This window comes from Enhydra lutris, unplaced genomic scaffold (assembly GCF_002288905.1).
Source record: "Enhydra lutris kenyoni isolate GAN:26980312 unplaced genomic scaffold, ASM228890v2 scaffoldscaffold65, whole genome shotgun sequence".
Taxonomy (NCBI): Eukaryota; Metazoa; Chordata; class Mammalia; order Carnivora; family Mustelidae; genus Enhydra; species Enhydra lutris.
In genome coordinates, this window is record NW_019154149.1 from 5,104,337 (window position 1) to 5,111,563 (window position 7,227).

At 43.2% G+C, this 7,227-nt stretch overlaps 1 pseudogene; it reads right to left on the reverse strand.

Annotated features, from left to right (window-relative positions):
* Positions 1-1,794: 1,794 nt before the first annotated feature.
* On the reverse strand, positions 1,795-6,288 carry LOC111158960 (annotated as a pseudogene).
* Between the last annotated feature and the right edge of the window lie 939 nt (positions 6,289-7,227).

The window sequence follows — 7,227 nt, forward strand, 5'->3', positions numbered from 1 at the left end:
CTGGTTGCCGCAAGGCTGGGAAAAGTAAGGAGCCCCACCAGAAGACCAATGAGCTGCAGAGGCCTTATTTTTATTTATTTTATTTTTATTTTATTTTGCCCATACCTTTCATAGCTTCATTACTAGCCCACTGGCACTGTTTGAATCTTCAAGAAAGCAGCCTGTGTGCTTTGGTGGAGAAAGATGGGGAGTATCTGATGGACAAGATGGACAAGTATCTGATGCAAGTTATACCCTAATTTTCAAGACATTTCTTATATGGTCTCTCATTTTGTGAATATTCGACAAGGCTCCTTGGGGCGTAACACAGAAAACCTAACACAAACAGGCTTTAAAGATGGAGAATTTGTTAGCTTATGTAAAAAAGTCCCGGGTGAGACTTGAACTAGGAGCCAAAACACTTACCCCGGCCTGGTGTGTCTCCACTCTTAGCTCTCCCCTCGCCTATGTTGTCTTCTTTATCGGGCTTTATCCAGTGACCTGCTAAATCTGCCCAATTCAAGTATAGTAGTAAAGAGAGTAGATCTCTTCCCAGTAAATTCAGTACAGATCCGAGGATTCACTCTAATTGGACCAGCTGAAGTCTCATGTTCACTGATTAACTCATCACTGTGGCTGAGGGTGTCCTGGGAATCACTTGGCCCGGCCTGGGTCTTGCACTTTTCACCCTACTGGAATCAATTCAGTTCCAACTGAATGAAAGGGACAAAAAGTAAAATACCAACTCCGGAAGATATGTTGGGTACCATTCCTAGGAGAAAGAGGTAAGAGATGCTGGCAAGCCAATGCTGTAAACACCAAGCATATCTAGCACGCTGCGTTTCGGTGCAGCAGGGCAGCCGCTTATAGGTTCCCAGTGTGCCGCTGCCGCTTTCGGGCCTTCGCCTCTACCACTGCTCCTCATGTTGCCTTTTTTTGGGGGGGGGGTATGATTTTATTTATTTATTTGACAGAGAGAATGAGCACAAGCAGCGGGAGCAGCAGAGGGAGAAGCAGGGGGGGCTGAGCAGGGAACCCTATGCAGGGTTCAATCCCAGGACCTGGAGATCAGGACCTGAACCGAAGGCAGATGCTTATGCGACTGAGCCACCCAGGTGCTCCTTTCCTTTTTTTAATAGTTAAGGGATTTTGTTCCAGTAGCTGTAGTTACAGTGCTTGTCTGTCTCCTGGGCAGCTGTGTAAGCCCAAGCACAAGTACAAACGCAGGGAATGTGGGATAACCCAAGACAGAGCGAATCACAGGGACCCTGTGGTGACCATGAGGGACCGTGGCTGGTTCTGCTCCATCTCCCAGTGGACTCGACTCTAGCCGCTGCCGCAGAACTGATACGAGGCACAGTTCTCCCTTCTGTAGGTTCAGTTCTCCTTATCTTTATATGTAACTGCTTTTAAAATGCACTGAGTTCAGTTTAAAAACCAACCACCAAAATGGATCTCAACACAGATCTAACGCCCGAGGAGGTGAGTCGGGCTGATCTGACATAGCAGCTCCTGGAGGCCCCGTGTGCCTGAAACCCCTTCTCAGTATTGAACAGTGGGTTGATTTTCTCTTTACAATTAAAAAAAAAAAAAAAGGCTGAGTGATACTGCATAGGAGTTCCACAATCGGCCTCATTGGGAACAAACACAATTTACATTAAATAAAAACCTGGCTGCTGGCTGTGTCTGCGCATTGACAGCCTGGTGAAGCATGCTGTGACCGACCGTATAGACAGCTTCTGGCTCTCACACCACAGGAGAGTAAAGCAGGGTGGAAGTGGGGAGTCGGCAGTGGTTCCGGGGGGGGAGCGCAGCTCACTTCTGATTCCGGAACTGATTGGACAGCCAGTCGGGTCCCTCATAGAGCCCGGCCCGGTGGTGGCTCAGGTGGCCTGACTGTACCAGTTCCTGGGGTGCAGGGAGCGCAGCCCCAGCCTGTCCGTGATGTCAGCTGCATTCATGGTGTCGGGGAGGTCCTGCTCTCTGTCACTTCTGTCAGCTGTGAAGATGAGACCTTGTGTGTTCTGGAAGCGGTGGTGCCACAGAGGCAGGGCCTTGTCCTGGCCACCTGAGTCCCACACGGTGAGGCTGATGGTCTTGTCCTCCATGGTGTCCATGGTTTCCACAGTGAAGCCTGTGGCGGGAACGGCGGCCACGATCTCACCCAGCTTCTGTTTGTATGCGATGGTGGTCTTTCTGCAACATCCAAGCCCACCACGAGAATGCCAAAAAGGCGTTTTTTTTGCCAAAAAGGCCCTTAAAGAGGTTCGAGAAGATATTTCCCATGCTGTGGATGGGTGGGAGGAACACTGGCCAGAGGAAGCCCTCGGGGGCCACCACGAGGCTACTGCTCTGAACCAAGTGTTGGTTTCCCTCCCAACCCTCCTAGTGCCTTCTTGTCAAAAAACGATCTGTCCTTCGAGGGACTGTCCAGTTTGAATGTCCCTTTCTTTGGCAGGCCTCCCCTCAGTCCTCAATCCTTGGTCAAATGCATTTCTCTTACTGTCTGTGTTTCTATAGTACTTTTGAGCCTCTGCTCTAACATCCCCTTATAGTCTGTTTGGTATGGTAGTGACCTGCATTTGTTTCTTCATTTCCCTAGGTGACCAGCTTTTTGAGGTTAGGCCCTGAATCTGTTATAGCTTTGCATTGCCCACAGAGTCCTAGTGACTTGGCCATACCCACAATATATTCTTGCTGAATTATTGACTTGAAATTAATTTGAATAATTGATCTTTGTTTTCCATTTCAGCATGCTTTGTCAGTGGTCTGTTTTCACTCCTGCAAAACTGCTCTGGGGCATGGATTTATTTTTGAAGTTTTCCCACTTTTTCTTCAACTTCAATAAGAAATAAATTTATACTTATTTTTATTCAAAATCATCCTTCAGTTGCTAGTTTGTCTATGCTAAGATTGGGTTTGAGTAAGTTTCAGATTGCCTTGAGACTGGAGGGCCTTGACCCACCTTATATCCTTCATAGATTTTATATCAGAAACCAAATCTATTATGCATGGTGTGGCTTTAAGCTGTATCATCAGCCAGAATTAATAACAATTAAAACAGGGTCTTTCGGGGCACCTGGGTGGCTCAGTAGGTTAAGGCCTCTGCCTTTGGCTCGGGTCATGATCCCAGGGTCCTGGGATCGAGACCTGTGTCGGGCTCTCTGCTCAGCGGGGAGCCTGCTTCCCTTCCTCTCTCTCTCTGCCTGCCTCTCTGCCTACTTGTGATCTGTCTGTCAAATGAATAAATAAAATCTTTTTTAAAAAAGTATTAAAAAAAACCCAGGGTCTTTCTATTGCAAATTAAATTCAGCATTTTATAACTCACCAACAAAATCTGATTGACGTGAGTACTCTTCTGACCTGTTTAAAATGGATATATAGTGGGCGCCTGCGTGGCTCTGTCAGTTAAGCCCCTACCTTTGCTTTCGGCTCTGGTTTTGATCTCAGGGTTGTGAGACTGAGCCCCATGTCTGGCTCTGAGCTCTGCATGAATTTGACTTGAGATTGTCTCTCTGCCCCTCCTCTTCTACCTCTCCCCACTGCTTGTGCAGCCTCTCTCTCCAAAACAAATAAATAAATCTTTAAAATCAAAAAATAAGAAAGTAATAAAATGGAGAGATAATGATACATCTTCTCTGCTAGTGGAGCTGCAAAGACCAGTGGTTAATCCTACACAAGTGAGATCAATAGGATGAAAATGGGAAAATATTCAGTGTAATAGAGCTTTACTGAGCACTTACTGTGGCTTTATGCCCTTTGCTTTGTGTGGATGATGAATAAAACATAAAAATCCTCATTGCACAGGCCTATGCACAGAACCTTTTTATTTTTTAATTTAATTAATTAATTTATTTGAGAGAGAGAAGGAGCAGGAGAATGCTTGGCAGGGAGCCTGACGCTGGGCTCAATACCAGGACCCTGAGATCATGACCCAAGCTGAAGGCAGGCGCTTAACCAACTGAGCCACCCAGGCGCCCTGCACAGAACCTTTAAAAATAACATAGTAAGGCCAGTAATCAAGTTTCTCAGACTACTATAGGAGGATGGAGAAACAGAACTTAACCCAGAACAGACACATAAAGTACGAATTTATGAATGCAAAAAAAAAAAAAACGAATTTATGAATGCAGTTAGTCACCTAGTGTTTCCAAATAGATCATGTTTGCATTGTATAGAGAGTCTGTGGCTTGGAGACCTTATTCAGGGTCACTTAAGGAGACTGGCATCTATAGACTGGCATTTCCAGTCAGTCTCAATCTGCTTGTTAAATATTACTGTCCTTCTCACATCATGTCTATTATTGCTAGAATTAATGAATCACAACCACAGAAGAATCTTTCTATGACATAATATATTTAAGACAAAAAGATCTACAAAGTAAAGTAACTAAGAAACTTAAAAAAATATTGTATTTGTAAGCAGAAATGAGTTCCACACCTACCATATCACTGAGGAAATGCGTATGCATTCTACTGTGTCTGGCCGGATGTCAAAATTTGGCAGAGTGCCTACAAACAAGAAAGTTTCCCAGTTAGGGTCCCCTGATTTTGGAGACGGATTTTGGAGACGGCAGTTAGGAATAAAATTCATATACAGGCTTACATGTCACTCTGACACAGGAAGCAAATGTGATACAGTAATTTTCCCAAAATTTCGTTTAAAGTGTTAAACTCACTCTTCCAAATAAAATGAGCTGAAGCTGATTTGAAAGCTGTGCACATTCCTGGGCTCTGTAAAGTTAACTAACCTCAACCCATCAAGATAAACGTAGGGTACTGCATATTTAAGATGAATTACATGTCTTGGTGGGTAATTTTCAAGCATATATGAGAGAGATGATATTAATAATAAACCAAGCCAGAGAATTGCTTATTTTTTAGTGAAAACAAAAAATACATCATTTAGAGTTGTCAGTCCAAATGTGTTGGTTTCTTTGGTAGTTACTTCTCCCCTGAAGTCTCCTCTGGGATTTTACTGAATTGTATGACTCTTGTGTAAAACTCTTGATACATAGTTTGCTAGGGAGGGAAAACCTTTTCAACTAATGAAACCGTATATTTTATGGTTATATATACTCGATCTAGGAAAATGAAAACATAAAATAAACCTTCAAACAAAAAAATGTTTCTGGATTTTGAACTTGGGAGTTTACACCAGGCTTCTATGCAATGAGACATGTTAAGTGCAGTTATTCTTTTACCTAATCATCTCTTTCCATCTTCCATCTCCCGTACATCTGGTATATATTTTCACTTGGGTATTTCACAAGTGCGGTGTATTCAAATTCAATCATTACCTTACTCATAAACTCACCCCTCCTGTGTTCCCAGTCCTGTATATGACACGACCATTGACTCATTCACTCAGGAGTAATATTTACAGGTTATCCTTAGTATTCTTGTTAGCTTTACTTCCATATCCTGTTAATTCCATCTCATTAATAGCCCTAAATACCTGACAAGTGCCTTATTTTTTTTTAAAGTTTATTTAAAAGAGAGCGTGTGTGTGTGCGCATGCGATCCTGAGTGGGGGAGTGGCAGAGAGAGAGGATCTCAGGCAGATTCCCTGTAAGCATGGAGGCCAGTGCAGGGCTGATCTCAGGACCCATGAGATCATGACCTGAGCTGAAACCAAGAGTCAGTTGCTTAACCAAATGAGCCAACAGGCACCTCCACAACTGCCTTATTTTAGACATTAATTATCTCTCAGCTGGATTGTTTTAATAGTCACCTAGTTTGTCTCTTCTTGTTGATCTTATCCTTAAAAACCCTCTTACTCTCATGAAAATCTAGATCTGTTTTTGTCATTCCCAATGGTCCCACATTGTCTATAGGAGAAAATTCTGGACTCCTTAGGATGGCATTTAAGACACTTCATGATCCGGTGTCACACCAGTATCAGTGAGAAGGTATAGTAAAAAATACATATATGCCTTTACAATGGCACTAAAAGGTTCCTCCTTCAGCTAGTTCTTTATTTCTCCTTCCTTTCAGAGGCAGACTTTTTAAGAGTTGCCTGTATTTGTATCTTCATTACCTTATGATCTCTTTACTTTTTAAACCACTTCAGCCTGTTCCTATTTCTCCACCATCAGTGTTTCCACAAAAATGTCTTACTCCATAGTTACCAATGAACACCATATTTGTCCAAGAAATAGTTTCAGTCTTTCTTTGACCAGACAGCTATATTCCATATGACAGAACTGACAAGTCAGGAGCACTCCTTTGAATCTTAAGAAACCTTTGGATTCTCCTCCTACCTTTCTAGTTGCTCTTTCAGAATTCTCCTTTGAGGACTCATTATCATTTAGCCGACCCTTAAATGTTGGATTTCCTCAGGGATCTTTGTCCCCCTTCATGTCTCACTTTTGCCATAGGCAAAATCACATCCTCCTTGAGTTCAGATATAAAGATGACTCATAACGTTGTATCTCTAGCACAGATCTTGAGCTCTAAAACTGCATATTCAACTCTTTTCTTGGCATATATACTTGAATACAGAATACACACTTTAAAAATCAATGTATCCAGGGGGTCTGGGTGGCACAGTCAGTTAAGCATCCAACTCTTGGTTTTAGCTCAGGTCGTGATCTCAGGGTCATGAGATTGAGCCCCGCGACAGGGTCCATGCACAGTGTAGAGTCTGCTTGAGATTCTCTTTCCTTCTCCCTCTGCCCCTCCCCACTCTGTGCTCTCTCTCTAAGATAAATAAATAAACCTTTAAAAAATACATAAATAGGGGCACCTGGGTGGCTCAGTGGGTTAAAGCCTCTGCCTTCAGCTCAGGTCATGATCCCAGGGTCCTGGGATTGAGTCCCGCATCAGGCTCTCTGCTCAGCAGGGAGCCTGCTTCCTCCTCTCTCTCTGCCTGCCTCTCTGCCTACTTGTGATCTCTCTCTTTTTCTGTCAAATAAATAAACAAAATCTTTAAAAAAATACATAAACAAAAATCAGTGTATCCAAAGGTGAACTTATCATTGTTCCTACCAAACAGCTCCTCAGCCTGTATTTCTTCGGTCAGTAAATGGTACTAAATTATATACCCAGTAGTCCTAGCCAGCAATCTGGGCAATATACCCCGACTTCCATTCTCTGACTTTTTTTTTTTTTTTTTAAGATTTTATTTATTTATTTATTTGAGAGAGAGAGAGAAAGCTCTCACATGAACCAGGGGAAGGACAGAGAGGGTGGAAGAGAATCTCAAACAGACTGTGCTCAGCTCAGAGCCTGACGTGGGGCTCGATCT